The sequence below is a fragment of the Gadus macrocephalus genome, chromosome 4, assembly GCF_031168955.1.
Source record: "Gadus macrocephalus chromosome 4, ASM3116895v1".
Classification (NCBI taxonomy): domain Eukaryota; kingdom Metazoa; phylum Chordata; class Actinopteri; order Gadiformes; family Gadidae; genus Gadus; species Gadus macrocephalus.
In genome coordinates this window covers 27,996,258-28,023,572 of record NC_082385.1, presented here as the reverse complement: position 1 = coordinate 28,023,572, position 27,315 = coordinate 27,996,258, and the positions used below count along the sequence as shown (strand labels likewise).

Genomic DNA, 27,315 nt, shown 5'->3' with positions numbered 1-27,315 from the left:
TAGGGTCAGAGAGGGTTAATAGGGGTGCGAAATAAAGCCTGTCGATTACCTCGGTCAGTGTAAACGCGCGGATCACACAGGGGAGAAGTTGGGCATAAGACGGGCATATTTGGGAGTGTAAAAACGTTTACTGAATCATACAGGTGTGGGCTTTCTATGTGTTTATTTTAGAGTTGTAACAGAGGAAGCCTCTCTTTTGGATGCTGAATAAGAAGATGATTTCCAACCTGCACACTTAGCTCCTCCCGGCAGACCAGCCGCTCGCCGCGCTCCAGGCTCTTGGCCACGCTGTGGTCTGCAGACAGCGAGTTCAGGGCATTCACTTCAGACGCGGTGAAGAGGGTGTCATGGCCGTCCGTCGCCAAAGGGCCCTCCCCTTTTCCGTAGACGCTCAGAATCTTCAGTTCCTCGGTGTGGATGGACATGTGGGAGGAGCCAGGGGCATCCTCACCCTGAATCTCTGACGTGGAGTTGCGATGAGTGCTACGGTCTCCAAAGGCATCGCAGTCTTCTGCAGACGGAGAAAAACAGGAAAAATCATTTGTTTTGATACATTATTTGCATAAAGGGAGGCATTGTGTATTTGTACACGTGAGAGAAACTCTTTAAATGTATGCAACATTGACACAGAGGGTTTAAAATGTGTACTGCAGACAAAGATTCACAGTTTTGGAGAGGGACGTCTCCTCCAGCACCCTCCTCCCTAGACTCAAAGCTCAAGTGGTTGGCCAGGTTAAGGACACTCAACAAACACCAGCGCTAAGTGATCTGATCACAACATGACATGCGAGGCAAGCACAATAATTCTATTCTGACACTAAAAAGCAACAATGTGTCCTTCCCTCTAACCTGATCAGCTAACATTCATACATCAGGGGTTGACACTAACGGTTGCCCGCTTGCCCGGGGCAAGTAAAAAAAATGTTTGGGCAAGTTGAGATTTTTTCTGGTTGCCCGAACGGGCAAGTGGATTTTGGGTGGATGTTAATATAAAAGCTATTTATTCAAATGTTTTTAGAAACTGCAGAACAACCTTTTGTTCCACAAAACATAGAAGTATTTGCAATTGATCAGCGCGCTGTGTTCTCTTCTCTCGGAAAGCGAGTTAACAACAGACACGCATCGCTTCAGGGCGAATATAGCCCCGCCTTCTGTCACTCACTCGCAGTGCGGTCTCTGGCATTGACATTCGCTAAAGGTTAGCAAACACAGCTAGCATCTCAAGTGCAGCACCTCCGCGAACGGTTTAGGTAGAAGGAAAATGGAGTAGTGATGGAGGAGTGCAGTTTGGAAGTACTTTGGATTGAGGCAAATTATCAAGGAAAGTCAAGAACACGGTTTTGGGTTTCATAACTGTGCACATGCACACAGCAATAGCGATCTTTTTCATGAAATTGGACCCTCACAAACTACTGTATATATTACATGAAAGCTGAGCCTCCACTTATTCCAACAATCCAAACCATATCATTCTCGCAAACAACTTAAGAAGAAACGTCCCCTTTTCTTTTAACAACCAAAAATGAAGTATTACCTTTGTGATTTTTGTCCACAAAGTTGATTCTGATCGAATAAAACCACCATAAACAGATTATCCAGTATCTGGGCCAAATTTTGCAACTTAACATGGTGTTTTCAATCAATGAATAAGAGAAGGTTTCTTAGGAAATAGGTAAATTGCCTTCAATGAGAAAAAATATTCTTCAGCGCAATCTAGTGGCCATATATTTATTTGCGAGTGTTTGGCTTGGTGCATTCGATTGCCCTGAACTTTAAATAGAGGTGTCAAGTGTCAAAATTGTAAGATATTAGGCCTGTAACGATACACAAATTCACGATTCGGTTTGTATCACGATTTTTGACCCACGGTTTGATACATCCCACGATTCTTTTAAATTTAAAAAGCATTTTATTTAAACAACACTTAAATACCAATTATCTTAATGTAACATTTAATAACAAATAATTTGGAACACTGAACAGATTTGAACCGAAAGAATACTATTAAAGTATAGCTAAATTAATAACCAAAGATTGCAGTTGGAGGATGCTTTTTGCTGGTAGGCATAATAGGGCCCCTTTAACTGTTTGGTTGGTTTATTCAAATATCCTTATTAGCGCTTCTTATTAGGCTATGTAGCTTAAATAATGACATAATCAGGCCGTATAGAATGCAACATGTTTAATAGCCTAACCTTCAATAGATGAGGAAAAACATGAACGTCGCAATAACGAGGCATAGTGTTACAAGTAGCATATGTGTGTGCGGGAGAATGGCAGTGTGCGTATGCGTGTGTGAGTGACGTCAGCGAGTGAGTGGACGAGCGAGGAGAGCGAGCGGTAGCGCGTGTGTCGAGTGAAGAAGCGAACGAGTCCGGTAGAATAAAGTACCCATCCTGTCAATAATCGGTGGCCGCTTCATTCCGACCTATAAGCAGACAAACTGCCAGTCAAATCACACAAAACAATAGAGACAGGATCACACAGGCAATTTTTTTCGCGCTTGGCCCACTCTGGATAAATGTCGTTCATATCGCATATGAGGACTTCGACGGCTGTGGAAAAATGCAATCCTCCGTAGCCACGGAGAGCTGTGATCACAGAGAGGGCATCTCGTCACATATTTACGGCATCGATAGGAGGGGGCGCTGTCAGCAGACTATTATCTAGACAAATTATAAGCACATTTCAATCTGACAATTTGACCGAAGAGTTAGAAAGGGCATATCGCGCTTCTGCCTTCTCACACCGCGAGACAGGTTCGTGGCTTTGAGTATCGCGATTTTCGGTTTGATACGCGTATCGTTACAGCCCTATAAGATATCTACCTTTATTTGTGTCTCATAGTAAGACAGCACTCGCAACTGATAACGACCAACTGATACTGATAATTATTTCAGGTGGAAATGTTATCTTCCACTTATGCTGTGTTCCATGGCTTTATTCACTTTAACCAAGTATTATCCCCATTGAATATTTCACTTGCACAACAATCTTTCTTTTGGCCCAAAGATGACATTATCGCCCTTGCAGTTGTGGAGATATAATCTATTTACTTTGGGTAGGTTCTTTCCTGAAAATTTTTTTTACCCTGATATCGAAAATGGCATAGAATATCGATCTTTTTCCATAGTGTTGAAGTTAGAAAATCCAGTATCGTGACTGACAACCCTACTAGAAACGCGATTGTGATTATTCAGTTAGAGCTACAAGAAACTTGAAAGTTAAAAAGACATATCTTTGCTACTACCTCTGACATTTAGTTATGTACATTTGCATAAAATCATGCAGGTCTACATATAACTTGGCGATAGCTTTAATAGGTTGCAACTGTGAACTGAAATCACTTCATGGCACGATGTGACCGCTCGATAAATAAGTAAACAAAGAGAAGTTTGTTATTTTTTAAACACAACATGTGTGGAAGCTAACATTCAGCTTCAGTCTGAGCTAGGATGATTTTTCTGAGCCCCCCCAAAACCAGGCCGGGTGCCTGGCAAAAAGAGGCCCGTTCACGATTCTCATTATAATTTGGGCAAGTGAACATTACATTCGGGCAAGTTGAACCTGACCTGTACTTGCCCGATGGGCAAGTGCTTTTGAAACCTTAGTGTCAACCCCTGTACATTATGAATTCATTGATGTTTGAGAATAATAAACCAGCTCATGTGGCATTTGTCTTGAAACCCTTCTGGGCTCTTGACTGATTCCATCTTTGAAATCCAACTCCCAAGTTTGACTCGTGTTTTAGCAGGGCGCTGGTCATGATGCTTTTCCAAAGAGGACCAGGCTTTTTAGCGCAGGTAGAATCAAGTACATTCTCAGTTGATAAAGGTTGTTTTCTTGAATAGATGCAATGTGTATTACTAACCTACGGCGGGCAAGCCTCCACCAATATCCTCTTCAACCTTGATTGAAACGGTGTCTGGGGTCTGCTGCTTTCCACATAAAGAAGGAAACACACACAAGACAAATTCTTTCATTTTCACAGAATAGTTGTCAATCCCCACTACCGACAGATTAGGCGTTTTCACACTGTCAAGCTGGTTCGGTCGCGGCTTGGCACGCCGTGCAATTTCAATGTCTTGCCTGGGTATTTTTTTTTTTGATCCAAGACCATCGCATGCAAGAATGAGTTCAAATCTGAGTGTAGGCTAAAACGCGATTAACTATTTACAAGTGCAAAAATGCAAACATATTCTTTATTTTGCTAACCACCAGTTCCTCGCTGTGACTGGACATGTGGGAGGAGCCAGGGGCGACCATCTCTGAGGTGGCGCCACGCTGAGTGCTACGGTCTCCAAAGGCATCGCAGTCTTCTGCAGACGGAGAAAAAAGGAAAAAGTAATTGTTTTGATACATTATTTGCATAAAGGGAGGCATTGTGTATCTGCACAAGTTAAAGAAACTCTTTAAATGTACGCAACATTGACACAGAGGGTTTAAAATGTGTACTGCTGACAAAGATTCACAGTTTTGGAGAGGGACGTCTCCTCCAGCACCCTCCTCCCTAGACTCAAAGCTCAAGTGGTTGGCCAGGTTAAGGACACTCAACGAACACCAGCGCAAAGTGATCTGATCACAACATGACATGCGAGGCAAGCACAATAATTCTATTTGGACACTAAAATGCAACAACGTGTCATTCCCTCTAAGCTGTTCAGCTAACATTCATACATTATGAATTCAGTGATGTTTGAGAATGATAAACCAGCTCATGTGGCATCGGGCTTGAAACCCTTCTGGGCTCTTGACTGATTCCATCTATGAAATGCAACTCCCAAGTTTGACTCGTGTTTTAGCAGGGCGCTGGTCATGATGCTTTTCCAAAGAGGACCAGGCTTTTTAGCGCAGATAGAATCTAGCATCAGCCTAGAATCTATGCTGCCAAGAATCTATTACATCAAAGAACAAAAATACTCAATGAGGAAAGTACACACCTTCACTTTTAAAATGGGGCTGCAAAGACTTTAAGGATAGCTGTGTGCCTACAAATACGCGTTTCCAGGTGCTCTGTCTGGCAGGCAACATCCCTTGAGAGAAGCTGCTGAATGTAAGCACTTGATGAGCTGGCCTGCGTAGAGACAACAAAGTAAAATCAGTACTCAATTAATTACGTTGTATATAGTCTAGCAGCAAGTTGTAAGAAGATATAAGATAAGCATGTTTAGTGAATTACATTAGCCTAATACTTAAAATAAGTTATATGAAATGATATTACATCATTGATTTGTTTACATATTTTAAAGTTCATCTCATCAACTCAATACCATGACATAAAGCTCTGCAGAAATCTGCTAATAACCCTTTGATTTGAATCAGGTGTGAAGGGGAAAACATGCCTATAATAGTGCGTTCCAGGTACACTTTTTTGCCCGTAAATAACCAGCTATAACTGGGAGTACAAGAGGGTAGAAGGGGGCGAAAACACGGGTTCCCAGGAACGCACCATATGTATTCAGGATGAGTTTAACAGGTCAATCTCCTCATCAGTAAAACGCTAGAACTACTGCGGTCCAGTGGCCGGTAGAATACAGTTGTATTAGTTTGTTGTATGGTGAGCAGACATTGTAAAACACTGCATTCCCTTGGTATCCAAGCAGTAGAGATCAGTGCCTGTACCCCCTTTGTTGAATTGTGCCCATTCTCGTATGATGCCCCTTGCTTGCTGAAGTGCACACTCGAGTTACAGTGCGTGTATTTATAGGAATGAATGGGCGGCAATGTATAGTCCGCTGTCCTTTCTTTAATAGGTCCATGGTATTTACACACATAACTGATGCTATCTACCTTAACATTAGCGACAGTAGCTTGGCTGTTAGCTGTAGCGCTAATGCTAAAGCAACATTATAATGCTAACAAGGTAACCACATACAGTACAGCAACACAATGATATGGTGTTAGTTAACTTACTTTTTCGAGGTTTTGTACATCCAAACACTGAGCAACTGCGCTGATTCGCTCGTTTGCAAGCCACGGTGTCTCTCAAGCATAGAACTGTGTGTACACGTTCTTAACTCATTTTCTCATGGGCGGTCGGGGGACAAATAATGTGGGCGGGCAAAATAAGAGGAAGGGGAGGTAACCTTTCCCCGTAATTTCCTTTTTTTTAATTAAACATGGTTAAAAATAATACAAACAGAATAAATTCAAGAAAAAATCCTAAGCAATAAATAATGAAGTTCAAATGAGACAGTTTTTTATTATCATGATGATGATGATGATGTTCAGCTCGTTTGTTAAAAGAAATCAAAGCTTTGGGACCAAACAATTTTAAACCTATTGCATTGGTTCAAAGTTTCCCTCTGTTTTAGGAACTTTCTACAAACACACCGGACACACACACACACACACACACACACACACACCCATTTCAGTGGAGGAATTGGACTCTTCATGCAATATAATGCTTAAAAGGAACGAGTAAATTACATATTAAGTCTTTTGGTATGTAGCATATAAAAAATATATATGCAACGGTCCCAAACTGCATTTGAAATCGACCTTGAGACTCCGGTAAAACACTATAGGACATTGATCATGATATGCCTCAATATAATAATAATAATAATGTGGTCGATAGTGTTTATATATGGTCGATAGGGTTTACATGTGGTCCATAGGGTTTACATGTGGTCGATAGGGTTTACATGTGGTCGATAGGGTTTACATGTGGTCCATAGTGTTTACATGTGGTCCATAGTGTTTAAATGTGGTCCATAGTGTTTAAATGTGGGCGTTAGTGTTTAAATGTGGTCGATAGGGTTTACGTGTGGTCCATAGTGTTTAAATGTGGTCCATAGTGTTTAAATGTGGGCGATAGTGTTTAAATGTGGGCGTTAGTGTTTAAATGTGGTCGATAGGGTTTACGTGTGGTCCATAGTGTTTAAATGTGGGCGATAGTGTTTACATGTGGTCGATAGGGTTTACATGTGGTCCATAGTGTTTAAATATGGTCGATAGTGTTTAAATGTGGTCGATAGTGTTTACATGTGGTCGATATTGTTTAATTGTGATCGATAGTGTTTAAATATGGTCGATAGTGTTTAAATGTTCTTTTCCCTCACTCTCCACCTCATCCCTAACTCTCCACCTCAAGCTGGTGTGTAGTGAGCGTTCTGGCACCGATTGGCTGCCGTGCATCACCCAAGTGGGTGCTACATATTGGTGGTGGTTAGTGAGGTCCTCCCTTCACTTTAGGCGTAGTGTTATTAATTATTGTTATTCTTCATGTTTAACCTCTGTTTTCCTTTTATTCCTAGTCTGTTTTACATAGTTTTGAATGATGACTATATGCTCTGTAAGGTGACCTTGGGTGTCTTGAAAGGCGCCTCTAAATTAAATGTATTATTATTATTATTAATATCAGAATAACAACCATGGGTCAAATAGCAATGGCTAGTGGAGTGAAAGTGAAAGCAGTGTAGGCTTGTCCAGGCCCTGCAAGTCAGGATGTAGGCTATGAATCAGAATACATTTTTAGCTAGTGGGCATCCCAGAAACCAATTCTATATTTTCTTGAAGAGGACCCCCGTCCATTACTGCACCCCACCCACGAATTGGATCACCAGCCGCTGCTGCAAACAGGGAGTGAAGGGGGACCAATGCTAGGAATCTTCTGACTTTGTCCCGTTAGAATAATGCTGCCTTCTCGAGGGAGGACCAACATAAACTGAGCATCACTGAGATCTAGACATTTAACCAGGGACCTTTTAAAATGGATCATCTTCAACCATTATCGCCTATTATGATACAATCCATCCAAGGTAGTTAGCATTAAGCGCACAGAATGGAAAGGTAAGTGGAATTAACACAATCATGTATAACGTGCGGGTCAAACGCAGTCTATTTCACAAGTGAACTTTGCAGGCTTTTTATAATAACAAAGATAACGGTAATGACAATGTTGTGGCAATATCAAGCATAACTTTAATATACAAATTATATGAACCCTGTTTGAATAATTTGTCAATTTCAATGAATTTCTAGGCATTCTCCATGGACCTAGAGATACCTCCCGCCCTCTCTAATTGAAAGGTGTTAAGATAGTTTGCATTTGCAACTGTGGGCACCAAGTTTGATACTGAGGCCAATCCAGACTTCTTTGTTGTTTAGATTCCTTTAACTGTCTTCCAGCCATGTCCACTTCACCCATTGATGAAGAGAAAGTTCTCTCACGGACACGTCGGACAGCGAAATATTTGATTTAATCTTAAGGCATGATCATGGGAAAGTACTGGATACAAAAGTTACCAAGAACACATTAGATGAAACAATAGGTGAACAAGATTCTTATAGGGAACGTTTTCATTGTATGTAGGGAGTGGGAGTGACCTTAGGCCAAGTCAATTTGTAATACAATGGGTGGATATTGGTCATGTCTGCAGGTTTGTAAGACATGGCTGTAAACAGTTTACACAACAAAGAAGTCAGTCGATTGGCCTGGTCACCAAACCAGACTTACTGGCTCCCCCCTGAATATGAATTTACTTAACCTCTCTCAGTTAAGAGAGGAAGGGATTTGTTTTAAGTTACAGGGAGAATGTATACAGTTCCTTCTAATGTAATAATTATATAAACAAGGTTAATATAATTTGTATGTGATTGTATATTTATAGTTATGATTGATATTTCCACGACACCCATATTGTGAATTGCAATTTAACTTGGTCTCTCCTCTGGCCAATCCTAAACTCCACGAAGGCCCCTCCCCCTGACCTTTGTTTCCTTTGTATTTACCCACGATGTCAACGTTTCCTATAAGAATCATGTACACCCATCGTCTCATTGAATGTATGCTTGGTAACTTCGCTGCCTGTATCTACCCCTGATCAAACTCTACATTAAATCAATTATTTTGCTGTCAGAAGTGTCCTAGAAATAAGTTATTCAACACAGACATCAATTAATAAAAACAGAAAGAGAATCAAAAGTTGAAAGCGTTTAATCGTGATGAAAAGAAAAACTAAAAGCAGTAATTTAAACCAATACAGGACAGATGTCTCAATCAAAGCGTCCCGTTACCCCGTGTCAAAGTGTGCTTGAGCATGTGCACTCGCAAAGAGCTTGGGTCGCTGTAGCTGGCGTTGCACTGCAGACACACGCAGGGCTTCTCCCCAGAGTGAGTCCTCAGGTGGATCTTCAGGTGGCCTTTCTGACTGAAGCACTTCGTGCATTGGTCACACTTGTAGGGCTTCTCCCCAGAGTGAGTCATCATGTGGAGCTTCAGGTGTCCACTTACACTGAAGCGCTTTGTGCATTGGTCACACCTGTAGGGCTTCTCCCCGGAGTGACGCCTCATGTGGATCTTCAGGGTGCATTTCCGACTGAAGCCCTTCGTGCATTGGTCACACTTGTAGGGCTTCTCCCCAGAGTGAGTCCTCATGTGGGTCTTCAGCTGGCCTTTCTGACTGAAGCACTTCTTGCATTGGTCACACCTGTAGGGCTTCTCCCCGGAGTGAGTCCTCAGGTGGATCTTCAAGGTGCCTTTCAGACTGAAGCACTTTGTGCATTGGTCACACTTGTAGGCCTTCTCCCCGGAGTGAGTCCTCATGTGGACGATCATATTGGCATCGTTGGGAATAACCTTTCCACACAAGACACCGGGCCGGCCCTTGCAGCCGCCCTGATGCCCAGTCAGCCCCTCAAGGCGGACGAGCCTCACGCTGCAGTTCAGGCTCTTGGCCACGCTGTGGTCTGCGGACGGCGAGCTCAAGGCCTCCGGTTCTGACGCGGCAAAGAGGGTGTCATGGCCGTCCACCGCCAGAGGGCCCTCCCCTTGTACGTAGACGCTCAGGATGCGCAGCTCCCCGCTGTGACTTGACATGTGGGAGGAGCCAGGGGCGTCCACACGCAGACTCTCCGAGGTGGCGCCGCGCTGCGTGCTGCAGTCTCTGATGTCATCGTCTTCTTCTTTAGAGAGGAAAACAGAGAAAGAGAGAAAGTAATGTTTTTAATTAATCATTTTCACCAAAGATATACAGTATGTACTTTGTACACACTTGTGTGTTGGAAGAATTATATTTTGAAATTCTTTCTAACTTCTATTTGTTGATTATGCATTTTCCATGTCGCCCTTTGGATGGTCAAGGGTTAAAGGCTCCTGCTGAGAAGGCAGAATCGAGTACATTCTCAGTTTATCACGGTTGTTTTCTTGCATAGATGCAATGTGTATTACTAACCTACGGCGGGCATGCCTCCACCAATATCCTCTTCAACCTTGATTGAAATGGTGTCTGGGGTCTGCTGCTTTCCACATAAATAAGGAAACACACACAAGACATATTCTTTCATTTTCACAGAATAGTTGTCAACCCCCACTACCGACAGATTAGGCATTTTTACACTGCCAAGCTGGTTTGGTCGCGGCTTGGCACGCCCTGCAATTTCAATGTCTTCCCTGTGTAAAAGAGGGGGTAGAATCCCCCTTCGTCTCGGAGCTGGCTTTCTTGGTACACCGGAGAAGGCGGGCCTACACACGGAGAGTAGGACTATTTACAATGAATTGCAAAAAAATATTTATCTATATTTTTTGATTCAAGACCCTTGCATGCAAGAATGAGTTCACATCTGAGTGTAGGCTAAAACACAATTAACTATTCACAAGTGCAAAAATCCCCAAATATTCTTTATTTGCTAACCACTTTGCTGACGAAGCATTGTAAGGAAAGTTTGTCGGGTACTTTCTCTTAGATCGACCATCTTTCGTCTTCTTTAAATGCGACTGCATCACCTTCTCTCCCATGATGGTCAGCAGCTTGCGGATTTCACCGTCTCTCCAGTTACAACTATTCATGTTGATATCGCTGCATCGTCTCTGTTGTAGAGACAATGCAGCAACACCTCTACCCAAGCCTCGCCCCTAGAACCGCAAAGCTGTCTTATCGCAGTCACATCAAAATGAAACCGCCAAAATGGGTAGGGTCAGAGAGGGTTAGTTACCTCGGTCAGTGTAAACGTGCGGATCACACAGGGGAAAAATTGTGCATAAGACGGGCATATTTGGCGGTGTAAAAAGGTTTACTGAATCATAAAGGTGTGGGCTTTCAATGGGTCTGTTTTAGAGTTGTAAAAGAGGAAGCCTCTCTTTTGGAGGGTGAATAAGAAGATGATTTCCAACCTGCACACTCAGCTTCTCACGGCAGACCAGCCGCTCGCCGCGCTCCAGGCTCTTGGCCACGAAGACAGCGAGTTCAGGAACTCCACTTCTGACGCGGTGAAGAGGGTGTCATGGCCGTCCGTCGCCAAAGGGCCCTCCCCTTTTTCATAGATGCTCATAATCTTCAGTTCCTCGCTGTGGCTGGACATGTGGGAGGAGCCAGGGGCGTCCAAACCCAGACTCTCTGAGGTGGCGTTGCGCTGAGTGCTACGGTCTCCAAAAGCATCGCAGTCTTCTGCAGAGGGAGTAAAAAAGGAAAAAGTATATTTACATTCAGATATCGCATAAAGGGAGGCATTGTGTATTTGTACACGTGAAAGAAACTCTTTAAATGCATGCAACATTGACACAGAGGGTTTAAAATGGGAACTGCTGACAAAGATTCACAGTTTTGGAGAGGGACATCTCCTCCAACAACCTCCTCCCTAGACTCAAAGCTCAAGTGGTTGGCCAGGTTAAGGACACTCAACGAACACCAGCGCAAAGTGATCTGATCACAACATGACATGCGAGGCAAGCACAATAATTCTATTTTGACACTAAAAAACAACAACGTCTCCTTCCCGCTAAGCTGATCAGCTAACATTCATGCATTATGAATTCATAGATGTTTGAGAATGATAAACCAGCTCATGTGGCATCTGTCTTGAAACCCTTCTGGACTCTTGACTGATACCATCTTTGAAATGCAACTCCCAAGTTTAACTTGTGTTTTAGCAGGGCTCTGGTCCGGATTCTTTTCCAAAGATGACCAGGCTTTTTAGCGCAGATGGAATCTAGTATCAGCCTAGAATCTATGCTGCCTCGAATCTACCAAATCAAAGAAAAAAAATACTCAATGAGTAATGTACACACCTTCACTTTTAAAATGGCGCTGCATAGACTTTAAGGATAGCTTTGTGCCTACAAATATGCGTTTCCAGGTTTTCTGTCTGGCAGGCAACATCCCTTGAGAGAAGCTGTTGAATGCAAGCACTTGATGAGCTGGCCTGCGTAGAGACAACAAAGAAAAATCAGCACTAAAATTTTTACCTTGTATGTATTCCAGGTGCAAGTTGTAAGAAGATATAAGAGAAGCATGTTTAGTGAATTACATTAGCCTAATACTTAAAATTAGTTCTATGAAATGATATTACATCCTTGATTTGTTTACATATTTTATAGTTCATCTTAGGGCTGGGCGATATGACCAAAATATCATATCCCGATATAGGTCATTCATATCCCGATAACGATATAGCACATTTTCTGTAAATTCGATGAATAAATACTGTATTTTCCGCACTATAAGGAGCACCGGAGTATAAACCGCAGCAGCTAAATTGAATGATGCGTACATAAGCCGCACTGGATTATAAACCACAGGTGTTTTAATGTTTAATTACCATTAGGGCTGGCCCAAATGCCATTTTTCAGGCTTCGAATACTCGTTGGTTTTTCCGAGCGAATATTCGAATACTCATTCCAGAAAAAAAAAAAAACATCAAAAACAACATTAATAATCCCTATATACTCCCTGGAACCGATTTTTTCAGTATCTGCATATTTTGTTGAAGATTTAATAGCTTTTGAAAGTTAATTAGTAGGCCTAAGTAGGTTGAAGTTCCTTAGTTTTTCTCCGTGCAAGCGAACAGCTGATGTTGCGTTCCAAATGTCCTCTGCTGCACGTTATAAAAAATAAAATAAAAAGACGTGTCTTATAAATGTCCGAAAATTACGGTAGTTTATATAAAGTGACCACATGGAAAGACCTATTTCGTAGCCCCTCTTTTAGGTACCAGCTGACTTTGTCTTGGCTGGTCGTGGGAGTCCTTCTCCTATTCAGAATTGTCACGTTCACTCTCCTCCATGTTTGTTTGTGTTGCGTTCAAGTGCCATGTGGAAGAATGTGGAAGAATGTAAAGCGTCGTCCAAATGACGTAAAATATTACCGTAAAGAGTGTGATTTGCGACAAGACGAAATAAAGATAGACATTTTTATTTCATCACACGATATATATCGTCATATCGCCCAGCCCCTCATCAACTCAATACCATGACATCAAGCGCTTCAGAAATCTGCTAATAACCCTTTGATTTGAATCAGGTGTTAAGAAGGGGAAAACATGGCTATAATAGTGCGTTTCATGTACACTTTTAGCCCGTAAACAACCAGTTATAACTGGGAGTACAAGAGGGTAGAAATGTTAAATGTAATGTTAAAAAAGGCTATAAATCTATTTTGCGGCTTGACCTTTTGACCTATCCATATCAAAACACATCTGGTGTAATCAACTAACTGCCCCACACATAAGACAAAGCTTATTTTCTCAAAACACCTACCCTTTGATTTTATAAATATTTTTTTAACATTAAAAAAATTGTATAAAATCAAAACGAGGGTTTTTGGAAAAAATAAGCTTTGTGTTATGTGTGGGGCAGTTAGTTGATTACACCAGATGTGTTTTGATATGGATAGGTCAAAAGGTCAAGCCGCAAAATAGATTTATAGCCTTTTTTAACATTACATTTTTTTTTATAAAATCAAATGGTGCTTTGTTTTACATAGGTAAGCCTTGTATTAACACATCTAAGTAGGTTTGACACAAATTCGTCCATCGAAGCCAGTGCTAAATAGATTTTTCGAATGCGTCGAATATCCAACGTCCAATATAAAACTAACCTTACCACGCTTCAAGAGCGGAGGGCAACACAACATTAGGTTTGGATTAACTGGATGTAAAGGCGTCTTATTTTTTAGAAACGCGACCAATGCATGGTCATAACTACATAAAAAGTAGGGTCACAAGTTGATCTGGCTGCCTTTCGTGTTTTCAAGAAGTATTTGCGAATTGTATTATACTACGGCGGATATTTTCCCAGTGGGTCAACGGCACAATGGAATGGAATTGCGGATTGTTATATTTTTTTTCCCCAATGGTATGAATTCGAATCCCGTAATGTATCATATTTTAAACATTCATTTTCCATTTATTTCGGCTTAGAACGGTTCTACGTGACAAGTTTCTTCCAATTACACTCCAAAAACGAATGAGATTGTAATGTTTTTGACATTTTATTGAATAACAAATCAAAGAGGCAATCGCAAGGACAGCTACGTGTCTGGTCCCGATTTCGAACATCTGGCGTAGCCACGACAACAAGCGAAGCATTCGGCTGAAAGTCACCAGTTAAACCGGTCACCACTTGAACTGAAACACCGGTAAAATACAATAGTTTGTAGTATGGTGAGCAGACATTGTTAAACATTGCATTCCCTTGGTATCCAAGCAGTAGAGATCAGTGCCTGTAGCCCCTTTGTTGAATTGTGCCCATTCTCGTGTGATGCCCCATGCTTGCTGAGATGCACACTCGACTTACAGTGTGTGTGTATTTATAGGAATGAATGGGCGGCCATGTATTAGTCCACTGTCCTTTCTCTATAATAGGTCCATGGTATTTACACACATAACTGATGCTATCTACCTTAACATTAGCGACAATAACTTGGCTGTAGCGCTAATGCTAAAGCAACATTATAATGCTAACAAGGTAACCATTTACAGTAAAGCAACACAATGATATGGCGTTAGTTAACTTACCTTTTCGAGGTTTGTAGCTGAGCCGAGGAGAGTTGGTACTGATCCAGACTTGATTCTCAGACGTTGAGCAAGTCCAGCTTTGTATTGGCCCAAGTTGAGGAAGCAGTAGTCAGTGAAATGTTTGGCGCTGCCGTGTTCTAGCAACGGGACGGCCATATGTTCCTGACCTCATCTGACTCCCGCGCTGCGTTTGTATCCAGTAGGCGTGGCCTATGACGTATTGGCCCCGGCTTCCTCATCTGTCTAAAGATGCTGCCAAAGCAATAATAATAATAATACATTTCATTTAGAGGCGCCTTTCAAGACACCCAAGGTCACCTTACAGAGCATATAGTCATCATACATTTTTTAAAAAACAAGACATTGTGGAAAAAATAAATAAATAAATAAATAAATAAACATAAGCAATAAGAAATAAATAAAACAAAAACAAGACAAAACAAAACAAAACAAAAAAACAAAACAATCAAAACAGTGATCAGTTAGACGTTGTGTGCGAGTTTGAACAGGTGAGTTTTGAGTTGTGACTTGAAGGTTGTAATGGTGTCTGACTGTTTTATGTGTGGGGGGAGGGAGTTCCAGAGCCTGGGTGCTGAACAGCTGAATGACCGGGCACCCATTGTAGTGAGTCGTGATGTGGGGATACATAGTAGTCCAGCAGAGGTTGAGCGGAGGGAGCGGGAGGGAGTGTATTCTTGGAGGAGGTCGCAGAGATAACTGGGGGCTAGGTTGTGGAGAGCTTTGTAGGTGAGGAGTAGGGTTTTGTATTGGATACGGTAGTGTACTGGGAGCCAGTGAAGTTGAATGAGGACAGGGGTGATGTGGTCAGATGATTTGGTGCGGGTGATGATCCGGGCGGCTGAGTTCTGAATGATCTGCAGTCTGTTGATGAGTTTGGTGGGGAGTCCGGTGAGGAGGGCGTTGCAGTAGTCTATGCGTGATGTGACAAATGAGTGAACTAGGATTTCAGTGCTGGATTGGGTCAGTGATGGGCGGAGTCTGGCGATGTTGCGGAGGTGGAAGAATGCAGTCCGGGTGATGTTGTGAATATGGGGTGCGAATGAGAGGGTGTTGTCCAGGATGACGCCGAGGCTCTTGACTTTGGAGGAGAAGGGTACTGGGAATCCATCGATAATTATGAGTGGAGCTGGGGTGTGTTGTGATTTAGTGAGGGTGGATTTGGATCCGATGAGCAGGGCCTCGGTCTTGTTTCCATTGAGTTTCAGGAAGTTCCTGCTCAACCAGCTCCGGATCTCTTCCAGGCACGTGATGACGGAGGTGGGGGGGATGGCAGCGGTGGGTTTGGTGGAGATGTAGACCTGTGTGTCGTCAGCGACACACAGAGAATAGAATAGAGCGAGAAGAGTTGCGGCCATAGATATATCTATTAACTAGATGCCCGACGGCGGCATCTAGAACGAGGAATCTAGTTAATATATATGTCTATGGTTGCGACACTCTCTGATCTCGCCGGCAGGGTCGTCACGTGGTTCATGTAAGCCTGTATAGTTCAAGAACAGGCCGCGCTGCCGTGTTCTTCAATGGGACTGCCAGCAGCGATTGCAATATTGAATGGTAAATATATATTAAAAAACACAAGTACTTTTCTGACCATTGTTGCATATTTGTAAACGTCAGTTTTACATTTGGAGTGGTAGGGTGACAACTGCAAGCTACACAGATACGTTGTTAAGTTTGAGGGAAAGCTTCACGTTCGTGTTAGCATGGGTAGCACTAGGCTACTGACTTTAGTGGCTTAACCTTACTACATCTGTTCTGAAATCAGAATCAAAAGTATCACATATATTAAAGAATAACAAATGAAAGTATTTTTTTTATTAAACAATGGGTCAGACAAGAAGAATGTGTGTGTGTGTGTGTGTGTGTGTGTGTGTGTGTGTGTGTGTGTGTGTGTGTGTGTGTGTGTGTCCAACTTGAAAAACAACAACAAAGTGAAGGAACAGGGATGAATATTGTGTTAACAAGAGAGGAATGCGCTGAGGAAAGGAGACAATTAAAAAAGCAATACAAGTAAAATGGACCACTGGTTATAAAACCCTGCAGCAAATGCAGATTCCACTGCCTAACATCGGCACGCTGCAAAGAGAGTAGGCACCAAGTAAAGCCGGGCCCCGTTTCCCGAAAGCATCGTTAGCCTAAGTGGATCGCAGAGTGGGTCGTACGAGCATCGTACAGTTTTCACATTTTTCCCGAAAGCATCGTTGGTAACGAATGTATTGAAAACGCTCGTAGCTAACGAGTGCTCCAGGGTACTCGTAGGACGCTAAGAGCATCGTTAGCCTACTATAGAGTGAACTCATGATTGCATGCGGGTGTCTTCATTCATAAAAAAAATAAAACATTCGGGAGTATGCAATAATATAAATTATTCTAAAGAGGTCAGAGACTCCGTGCACAGCCCCGCCTTCCCCAGTGAACCAAGAAACACCGCACCGTGACGAACGGGGGATTTGACCCCCTCGGTTTAACACAGGAAACTCGAGATAAGAAGGTGAAATCGCCGGGCGTGCCAATAAGCTGCGACCGAACCGGCTCGGCAGTGTAGAAAGACCTATAGCCAGGGTTCAAGTTAGGTGGGAGGCAGTGGGAGCTTTCGATTATGAGCAGCTACTTGCCAAACGAAAAAATAGCCTGACTTCACAAGGTGTCTTTTTATAATTTATTTGTTGATAAAGTTGATCAGCAGAGAAATAGTTAGCCAAAGACGTCGACGTCGCTTAGCAGCCGAAGAAGCTGGCGTTGTTGTGAAGGTCCCATGCAAGTGAACGGAGCGTTCCACGGCATTGAGAAGAGCCGTGTCATAATAGCCCATATTTACATCCTATATTCCCCCCCCCCCCCCCCCCCCCGTCAAAATTCAGCGCAAGGCCGGTACGGTCTCCCCCCACCGTCAACAACTTTAAGAGACCCCCACAGAGATGGAACCATAACTTGAACCCTGCCTATAGCCAACTTCATCCTGCCCAACAATATGGGCAGGATCGAAGCTCTCCTAATCGAGTCAGCAATAGCCGCGTTTGAATGATAATGTATGAATGGAACGTTGCATTTTTAATGTCTACAAATATTCTATACTAGAGAGCCAATCAATGCAACCTTATGCGGAATCAGATAAAGTCGGCTCTCTTGCTGCGCAAAATAGGCCTATATGTTTAAAAATTCAGCACATTAAGGCCCCGTTCACACGAAGCCGAAACGGGCGAAACCGTTACGGTTTAGATCTATCCGGTTTCGGAGTATCTCCGTAAAGACGAAGCCAAGCGAAACCGGGTAGATCTGTAGAAACGCTGTAGTACACATTCCAGGCCCATAAGGGGCGCTGCTTCTGGTACAGAAATCCAGAAGAAATGAAATAAGAAGAAGAGGCGAGCATGCGCATAAGGCTGCCCTTATGCGCATGCTCGCATGTGATTTCTGAGACTCCGCGGGCTAAAGAGCCATTGGCTAAGAGGTCGAGGGGTGGGGCGATGATGCATGGTTTGCGGTTTCAGGCGTACAAAAAACGAAACCGGGTAGATTTGAAACCACCTCCGAGGGTGGTTTCGGAAGTTTGCGGTTTTGGTCAGCGGATTCGCCGGCTTCGTGCGTACGGAAGGCCGAACCGTCCAAGACCTTTGCGGTTTCGCCATGACCGAACCGTCCAAGACCTTTGCGGTTTCGCCATGAAATCGGCTTTGTGTGAACGGGGCCTAAGATAAATGTAGTTGTCACACAAGCTATTTTGGATTTTTGTAATATGGAATTAGTTCAGGGGGGAAATGCCGGGAATAAATGTATGCACAGTGCGTTCAGGATTCGGACTGATATGTCGACCTAGGCTTAATCAATTGTGTTTTAATATCTTTAGCATTCATATTATTGCAATCTATTCTTTTCATAGGCTACTCTGCGGTGGGCCTTGATGGGGAGATATTTTAACCCTTTTTAACCCCATTTTCCTGTGACATTCCTGCGTCTCCCCCTGCGTCATAGCCCGTTTCAGAACCATGTCAGCGGACAGGTACAATCCTACGATCGTCGTGAGTGCAGCGAATGCGCGTTCACGTTAAGAGGAGTTTCGGGAAACACTCCGAAGAAATTATCGATCGGGAGAATGACCTTACGAGCGATCGTAAGATCGTTTCGCGATTACATCGTTATCGGGAAACGGGGCCCTGGACCCAGTGTTTGAGATGCCAGATATATCAGGCTGAGGTTTGTGGAACCAAAAACAAGTGGGAACAAGGACTAAGAACAACAAAGCAAACATACAGTAAGTGAACAAGAACAGCAAAGTAGAGCCAGGGGGTATCAATAGATAAAACAATGTTAGTCATGTGTGCAACAAGAACAACAAATGTGTAAACAGGTGTGCGTGGATATCTAACTTGTAAAACAAGAACAAAGTGAAGGAACAGGGAGGAATATTATAAGTTATTAATAAACAAAGAAAATACTCCACAAACATCAGGCTGAGGTTAAGGATAGTAAAGTGCATCAGGTCGAAAGGAAGGACAACAATCGCAGCAGTCGCCACCACCAACAGCCGTCGCCAGCACAAGCCGCCACCACTAGCAGCAGAAGGCGACACCACCATCCTTCGCCACCACCAGCCAGCTCAAGCAGCCATCGCCTCAAGCAGCAGCGACCTGCAGCAGCAGTGTTATCCGGCCCCAGCCAGCTCAAGCCACCAGCAGCAGCAGCCACCATCAGCATCCACCATCAGCAGCATCCACAGCCATCAGTATCCACTATCAGCAGCATTCACCTTCAGCAGCACCCACCATCAGCCTCATACACATAACCGCTATGTCTGTGACACAATTAGGCCTAGGCATTTTTTATTCTACAAATTCATACTATAGCTCTGAGAATTGTTCAGAAAAATCACCTCCATTGTCGCCCTGGAGTCACAGGCCGACAGTCTCCTGCAAGAATCAGGGAAACCTATTATAGGACATTCTGTCCAGGATTTAAACATTTAGAAGAATAGGTGACACTTTGCTTTGGTAGTTATATACCTCTGATTGGTGATTGTCGGCAGCTCCTCCAAACTAATGTTTGTACCTTCAACTAAAAATGACACAATTAATTTACACTTAATCATTTCACATTTGATTAGCAAGACAATTATTGATGTCCATTGCCAATACATGAATACATACTCATTACAAAGGCCTTGGAAGTCGAGGCAGTGGGGTCAGAGGACGCCCCCCCTTCCACTCCTACCATCATCGGCCGACCTTCGTTATTGGCGAGAGCCAGCTCCTCCTAGTGGTGAAGGGCGGGGGAGCGGTCCTCCTCCCAGTCGTATTATTGGTTTTATTTTTATTTGCTGCAGGTAATCAACATGTGACTAAAGGTTGGAGCCTAGGCCATTGCAAATCATAGGCTAGATTCACCTGAAATTATTCAAATGGATGCTTACAACTTACCACATTGAATATTATTTTAATATTTATTTTTGACTTGGCCCCATGTTCGTAGGAGCGTGCTGGCACCACATCTATGGGGTAAAAGGCATGATGATAAATGATATTTTTAGACAATATGCAGAAGCTTTTCACTTACGAATTAACACGGACGGCTATTTTTTGCCAGCACGCTACCCTAGCCATATTATGGGCAACCGTGTTCCCCTTGGCTGTGATTTGGACTTTGAATTCCTCGTAGGAATTCAAAATAATACACCACGCACGCTCGATTCACTTTGCATAAGAGGGAGTCAAATGACGTGATAAACACACCTTTAATGTGAACGCGCATTGAACCTAAAGCGGAAAACCTGGTTTGACTAATTGAATCTAAAGTGAGTGTCGTGGAACCATTTAACTCTGACTGCGAGTTGCGTCTCTGTCGAACCAGGTTTTCCCAAGGAAGCCTGGGTATGTTCAGCGAGGTTCGTGGTATACTCCCCTCACATGTTTCCTTTGTATTTACCAACAATGTGAGCATTTACCAATATTTTGCCGTTAGAAGAGTCAGAGAAATAAGTTCTTTATCACACAGACATAAATTACTAAAATGAAAACAAAGCAAAACAAAGCGAATCAAAAAGCTGGAAAGTGTTTAACCCTGATGAAAAGAAAAACTAAAAGCAGTAATTTCGACAAATTCCGGACAGAGGTCTCAATCAAAGCGCCCCGTTACCCTGTGTGAAAGCACCCCATTGCCCGTGTGCTTGAGCATGTGCACACAAATTGCTTGGGTCGCTCTAGCTGCCGTTACAATGCACCAACAGGCAGGGCTTCTAACCGGAGTGAGTCCTCATGTGGATCTTCAGGGTGCCTTTCAGACTGAAGCGCATCGTGCATTGGTCACACTTGTAGGGCTTCTCCCCGGAGTGACTCCTCATGTGGATCTTCAGGGGCCCTTTCAGACTGAAGCACTACGTGCATTGGTCACACTTGTAGGGCTTCTCACCGGAGTGAGTCCTCAGGTGGATCTTCAGGTTGCTTGTCCGACTGTAGCGCTTCGTGCATTGGTCACACTTGTAGGGCTTCTACCCAGAGTGAGTCATCATGTGGCGCTTCAGGTGGCATTTCAGACTGAAGCACTTCTTGCATTGGTCACACTTGTAGGGCTTCTCACTGGAGTGAGTCCTCATGTGGCGCTTCAGGTGGTCTTTCAGACTGAAGCACTTCTTGCATTGGTCACACTTGTAGGGCTTCTCACTGGAGTGAGTCCTCATGTGGCGCTTCAGGCGGTCTTTCAGACTGAAGCACTTTGTGCATTGGTCACACCTGTAGGGCTTCTCCCCGGAGTGAGTCCTAATGTGGATCTTCAGGTTGCTTGTCCGACTGAAGCACTTCGTGCATAGGTCACACTTGTAGGGCTTCTCACCGTAGTGAGCCATCATGTGGCGCTTCAGGGGGCCTTTCAGACTGAAGCCCTTCGTGCATTGGTCACACCTGTAGGGCTTCTCCCCGGAGTGAGTCCTCATGTGGATCTTCAGGTTGCTTGTCCGACTGAAACGCTTCGTGCATTGGTCACACCTGTAGGGCTTCTCACCGGAGTGAGTCATCATGTGGCGCTTCAGGGGGCCTTTCAGACTGAAGCACTTTGTGCATTGGTCACACTTGTAGGGCTTCTCCCCAGAGTGAGTCCTCATGTGGATCTTCAGGTGGCTTGTCCGACTGAAGCACTTTGTGCATTGGTCACACTTGTAGGGCTTCTCCCCGGAGTGAGTCCTCATGTGGACGATCATATTGGCATTGTTGGGAATAACCATGCCACACAAAACACCGGGCCGGCCGTTGCGGCCGCCCTGATGCCCAGTCAGCTCCTTAAGGCGGACGAGGCGTACGCTGCAGTTCAGGCTCTTGGCCACGCTGTGGTCCGCAGACAGCGAGTTCAGGGCCTCCACTTCTGACGCGGTGAAGAGGGTGTCATGGCCGTCCACCGCCAGTGGGCCCTCCCCTTTACCGTAGACGCTCAGGATCTTCAGCTCCCCGCACTGACTGGACATGTGGGAGGAGCCAGGGGCGTCCACACCCAGACTCTCCGAGGTGGCGCCGCGCTGCGTGCTACGGTCTCCAAAGGCATCGCAGTCATCTGCAGAGGGAGGAAAAAAAGACCAAGCAATTGTTTTGATACACTGTTTGCATAAAAGGAGGAAGTGTGTATTTGTACGCATGAAATAAACTATTTAAATGTATGTTTATTAGGGCTGTAACGATATGCATATCGAAACCGGAATCACGACACTCAAAGCCACAAACCTGTCTCGCGGTGTGAGAAGGCAGAAACGCGATACGCCCTTTCTAACTCTCCGGTCAAATTGTCAGATGGAAATTTGCTAATAACCTGTCTAAATAATAGTCTGCTGACACCGCCCCCTCTTATCAAAACCGTAAGTCTGCGACGAGATGGCCTCTCTGTGATGACAGATCTCCGTGGCTACGGAGGATTGCATTTCTCCACAGCCTGCAAAGTCCTCATATGCGATAGGAACGACATTTATCCAGAGTGAGACAAATGCGAAAAAATAGCCTGTGTGATCCTGTCTCTATAGTTTTGTGTGCTTAGAACGGCAGTTGGTCTGCTTATAGGTCGGAATGAAGCGGCCACCGATTATTGACAGGATGGGTACTTTTTTCTACCGGACTCGTTTGTTTCTTCACTAGACACACACGCTACCGCTCGCTCTCGTCGCTCGCCCACTCACTCGCTGACGTCACTCACACACACATAGGCACACTGCCATTCACACAAACACATAGGCACACTGCCATTCACACACACATAGGCACACTGCCATTCACACACATATGGAAGTAAATCTGTGCCATCGGGTTTTGAATATAAAAACACATTGAATTATAAGCACTGAATATTTATGCATTGAAATAACCTATCTGAATTTTTTGCCTCTGAATTTAACTCTTTACATTTTCAATATATCATATTCACCTTTATTTTTCAATGTTAAAAAAATTCAACCTTAAAATATTCAACTAATATTTTCAACGTCCAAAAATTCAGTCCGCCAAAGTCACCATCAAAATTCAGTGTACGAAATTCAGTGTTAACATCCGGGGACCCAAGAAAGAGCAATCGATCCTAGATGCTAGATCGCGGTCAAACGAGTGTGCGCGTCGTTGGATACCTGGCTCTCTCACGCGGGAAGGCAAAACAGATTTAGCCATGTCCAACGGCAACAGCAGCAGTAATAGTGCTTCGGAGAGTACATTTTTCTATATATATATATATATATATATATATATGCCATTCGTATGGGGTGTTTCTGTAAGATTCAGCAATGGACAATACTAACGGACACTTGTACATAAGGACGTTGAATTGAAAAATAGGGGTAGTTCGGAATTTTGGACATAGGGCCTGATTCCCAAGTTTAGCCTTGGTGTTCTTTATCATTGGAGACTAGGCTAGTGCAAGTCAACGGGCATATTTTGATGCTGGTTTACAACGTCTTTATTGAAGATTTCAGGGGTACAGTTCTAACAGTCAGGTTTATAATATGTAGCGCCACTAGGTGGCGCCTCCCTCTTTTGTTTGGTTATACGAGATAAGGAGTGAAGAAGTGCGTGCTCTTTCGCTCGGCTAGAATAAACAGCAGTATGCGATCGAAGTCTCCCTTTTTAATATGAGTTATTTAGTTACTGATTTGTTGTAGGCAGGAATCCCGGACTTTCCACCTGTGTGTTAAATATATAGTGCCGTGGAGACCTGGCGTTGTATGGTCAAAAGCTTATAGTATACTAAAAGTACCGTGAGGAGAATCTCGCATGTTGCCTCCTTCATGCTAACCCTGACCTACTGTACCATTGCACGTTACACAGTATGTGGATAGACCCAGTGGCGATATTAGCCTGAAATTTCTGGTGGGGCAAATTTATATGACGTCATATTACGTCACAAAAATAGAGGTCGCTGATTATTATAACAGTAGGCCTACGTATATAGACCAGTCAGGTATACTATGGGCTGCATTTTGAGTGCCAGCAGGGAGCAGACATCCTATTTCAAATACATTTCACATCCTTTAGCGCTCAGTACGACACAAAGATGTTGCCTATAATGATAATAATAATATTGCATTATATTTTAAACGCACTATTCGTTCCAAAGAATCTCATTAAAGAAAACAATTAGACAGACACATAGCTTCAATAACTTCCATAATTTATTAAACAAAAAAGACGATCTCCTTCAGCTCCATCTCCTGCTACTTTCATGCTTTACCGTTCTTTCCGCCAGATGCTTCAGGTCTTTAAAGCCAACAGTGGTCCAAACTGAGTCTGCGTTAGTGGTATTTCCAAAAAGAAGGCATGGAAAGCAAAACAGTGCTCTTTTTGTTGTGCTCGCAGTTAGCCATGTCTTTCAAACCACTCCATCTTGAAATTTCGGTTTGTTTTCTCACCAGGCTGGTTCAGAATGAAGTCGTCTGGTCTGTGTGGTCCCAAACGTTTTATTTCTATTGTTATTCATTAATTAAATTGTTATTCATTTATTAAAAAACTCTTTCAAAATTGTGTAAAATCTACCAATAGCGAACTCTTCTGTAAGTCTCCTGTAACTCCTGATCTCACTCTCACTGTATGTTTTTTTTGCTTAGTCTCGGGGTAGAGTTCTCGCGGGTTTCGCATTATCCCAGTCTACATTACGTAGAATACGTAGATTACGCAGTTAATGTCTAGGGGCAAATTTGAAATTGCCCCTAGCCTCAATGTTAACTTTGGCCGGTGTGGTTCGCGCTCATTGGTGTTTCTATGGTAACGGTGGGGCAGCGTGGGTCTTTGCCCCTCCGGAAACAGGAAACGGAAATATAGACATAACGTTAATTCAAGCAAGCACACAGGCAGTAGAACACACAAATCAAATTACTCAAAAACAAGGCTATAATGCTTGTGAGTCAAGTTTATTCACACAAATATGTACGCTATATATGTATGCATATAAAAATATATATATAGTTTGCCACGAAGTAGGAATGGATTGAGCCTTCTGCTCAACAGCGCCATCTCGTGGGTCTGGTGGGGCACTGCCCCACCTGCCCCGAATGTAGAAACGCCACTGGATAGACCGATTGGCTCTATCAAATAATGCTCCCACTGCAGAATCACGTTATTTTACACCTCTACTCACCCCATGTACATTGTTTTATAACGTATATATTGAAGATTTCAGGGGTGCAGTATGTGCAATGTATGTAATGTAAAAAAAATAGCACTTCAAGAAAAAACATAAATAATCAATTAAACTAAATAAATAACATAAACTACAAAAGTGTAGCAAGTATTGTTAAAACTTGTATATATTTGTGAATGGGATTATGCATGTGTGGGTTTATATATGCAATAGCTAATAATTATTCAAAATATCCAATAATACAAACATTTTATTTTGAGTTACGTTATTTCAATGCATAAATATTCAGTGCTTAGAATTCAATGGGTTTTTATTTTCAAAATCCGATGGCACAGATTTACTTCCATAAGTGATGCACAACACTGCTTAGAGGGCTCAAAATTAACACTCGCCAAACTGGGTAAAGTAGTCTTAAGTTATTGAGTCCACCCGCCACTTTGGCTGGACACATCTTGTCCTTCAGCTGCAGAGAGCTGAGAGCAGTCAACAGTAGCCTATATAGACACATTTTGAAATAAGCCATGGAAGAACTACTCCAAAAACATTCACAACAACCTATTTAATTGATAGTTCTTCCTTAATGTATTTACTGTTTTTATGTTCTTGCTTTTAACAGGATGAGTTGGATGACACTGCACAGGCCTGGAACACACACACCATCAGGCCATCGAACAACCTTAACGTCCCCAGCGGTCGGCCGAACGTGATGTTTGCATTACCTGAACTCTATGGGACAAGAGACTTCCTTTCCCCAATTGAAGCTTATGATTTTCAACTGTGCAAAAATGAATTTATCTTTCGCCAGACCAAACTGTGTGATCCAGATCTATATGAACTATGCAACATCTCTATGGCTCAGTCCAATCTCACTCTAGCAGAGATCCATATCAGGCAGTGAATTTGTACATGCACCTCAGAGGCCATCAGGGCATGTGTGTAGGTCAGACGTATTTAGTTGTGTGTTGTGTTGAGCTTCGAAGTGGCAGGAATCTTTGGTCACATAAGTAATTCACCTTGCTGTCCTTTTCCTTTATAAGTTTCCTTTAAAGTCATAGCTCAACATCTCTAGCTTTTGACAAATGTTATATTCCTTTAAACAATAGTTTAGAAACACAGAAATGAGGGGGGGGCTTTATAGACAAAGCCTGTAAAAAGTAAATGAAATGTGTATCAATTTCAGAATTTTACTTTAACAAATGTATCACTTTTTTCAGTTTGAATTGTATTTAACAAAAAAGGTAACTGGCTTCAGTAACTAAATGTGAATACTTATACTGAGTCTTTCATGATAGAATATCATTGGATTTCAAATGATGGGACCAAAAAAATTTATGTATCTATCGAACTCTGAACTTCTGATGGCCAATCAGTACAAATATTGACATGTTACCGACAGAAAAGCATTTGAAATTATCTGTGCATTTACAACCTGTGGTTTCAATTACTGAGAGAGGGGTTAAAAAACGACAACACACGCTATTCATGTTTTTGTTGAGAATGGACGATTTTTTATTACTGTAACTATATTGCTATCACGTATGTGGAACTCTGAATGAACAAAAAATTGACAAACAAGTTTGGTGCCGTTTCCTGATATTTTTAGTCCATATTTTTCACTGGCCACATTAGCTAGATGAAAAACTTAATGAATTAATAATTGTACTTGTTCAAGAACAATTTACTTAATTATTCTTGTAATCAGACTAGTATTCCTTTTCATGCCATGAAAAGTGCCTGCAGTCTTCTTAATGTCACATGATGTTGCTGTGGTGTCAAGACAGCTGATTGTATACAGCAGGGGGTGCGGTCGTCCTGCCGGTTCAAGTAGGATGACCTGAAACCTGTATAAAATCAGCTGTCTTGACACCACAGCAACATCATGTGACATTTAGAAGAAGACTGCAGGAAAATTAACAATCAAAACATGTCAGGGTATGAAAAGTAATACTAGTTGTATATTATGTA

General features: G+C 42.9%; 1 pseudogene; it reads right to left on the bottom strand.

Annotated features, from left to right (window-relative positions):
- LOC132456607 (zinc finger protein 729-like) overlaps window positions 1-27,315 on the bottom strand; it is a 353,266-nt pseudogene that overhangs the window by 7,603 nt on the left and 318,348 nt on the right.